The sequence below is a fragment of the Dipodomys ordii genome, unplaced genomic scaffold (genome assembly GCF_000151885.1).
Source record: "Dipodomys ordii isolate 6190 unplaced genomic scaffold, Dord_2.0 Scaffold97, whole genome shotgun sequence".
Classification (NCBI taxonomy): Eukaryota; Metazoa; Chordata; class Mammalia; order Rodentia; family Heteromyidae; genus Dipodomys; species Dipodomys ordii.
Window position 1 is genome coordinate 11,202,129 of NW_012267313.1, and position 1,742 is coordinate 11,203,870.

Sequence of the window (1,742 nt, forward strand, 5' to 3'; positions counted from 1 at the left end):
AAGGAGGAGGCTACAATGCTTGATAAGAAATGTACTCATTATCTTGCCCATGTAATTGTAACCTCTCTGTACAGTATTTTCACAATAAAAAAAAAGAATGAATATATAAGAAATGAGGAAAGGGCACATGAAAAATGTCTATTTTAAAGATGCCAATAAAGGATTGTTCTAGAATGCTACAGCTATTTTATTTTATTGAATTCTACTCAGATATTTCTCTAATGAAGTTTTTGTGGTCAGTGCTTCTTAAATGTATTTGTGGCTCTTGTTTACTGGGATCTCACGAAAGCCAAGGCTGTGGGCCCCATGCACACAATTTCCCATTCAGTATGTCTGGGGCAGTTTACTTCTAACAAGTTCCCAGGTGATCTATTGACTGGAAAGGTCTCTTCGAGGACCACTTTTTTAAAATAAAATGTAGCAGGAGGACAGGGGAAAATGTCCTTTTGGATAAAGTTCTATAAAGAAGACAATATTTTCTTTGGCAATTTGGCTATCTGTTCTTGTGTGGCGGTTGTGTACTTTTTGTTGCCATGATTTACTGATTTCTATACTCATTCATGGATTAAAATTTTTACAAAGTATTAATGTTTAAGGTGTTTTTAAATACAGTGTTTTTTAAATAGAGAATATATAAACCTGAAAGATGGAAAAGTATTCAACTTACACAGGTGAAATAATTGGTCCTCTTGGGTCCTTTATAGATATCCAAGAGAGGTAGTTATAATAATTTTACACATTTAATTAAATAAAGAATAGTATGTATAATATTTTTATGAAGTAGCACATGAAATTCATGAAGGCAAGATTGCTCAATGAATACATGTATGGAGAAATTTGGGTGACGACTTTTTCTATCTTGCATTATATAGCCACATAAATGGTAAATCTAATAGTTATATAGATGTGTATTTTTAAAAGATGGACCCCATCATTTGAAGAAATTGAATGTTTACATAAATTTTTTATGAATTTAATTTGTTGATGTATATAATAGTATGTAACATTGGATGGAAATGTTTTTCTTAACATGAATCTATGAAAGTAAGAAAAACCCCCAACAAATATGTACAAAGTGCCCTAAGAACACAATAACCACACTGTGTTGGTAGAAAGGAATATGTTTATAAACATGGTGAAAGATATCTTCTCTTGGTAAGATTCCACCATGGCGTACCATGGCTAGGGCCAAAAGGTGCTGAAGATGATGGTGTAGTGCATCAAGCTTATCTTCAGATATTTACAAGATAGATCTTGGACTCAAGTGTGGCTCTATGAGCAAGTGAATATGTGGATAGAAGGCTGCATTATTGGTTTTGATGAATACATGAACCCTGTGTTAGATGATGTAGAAGAAATTCATTCTAAAACAAAGTCAAGAAAACAACTGGATTGGCTCATGTTAAAAGGAGATATTACCCTACTACAAAGTGTCTCCAACTAGAAATGATCAATGAAGTGAGAAGTTATTAAGAATTAGTGTTCTTTTCTGGGAATCTACGAAAACATCTGTTTATATTGTTTGATGAGTCCCATTGTTAGTTAGTGTGCATAGTTCTGATGACCTTGTATTATCATCAGGTGACAATACATGCCTTGGGATTGCTTTTTATTTTTTTAAAAAAGATACCTTTACCATATGATAGTCTTGGAGTTTTATCTGTTGCATATTTCAAGTGTGTTATGGAGGAATATTCATGACATGCATAAAAATACATGCCACAAATAGTTGCTACCAATAT

General features: G+C 32.7%; 1 pseudogene; it reads left to right on the plus strand.

The window, feature by feature from the left end:
- The first annotated feature begins 1,168 nt into the window (after nt 1-1,168).
- On the plus strand, nt 1,169-1,444 carry LOC105993561 (annotated as a pseudogene).
- The last annotated feature ends 298 nt before the right edge of the window (nt 1,445-1,742 follow it).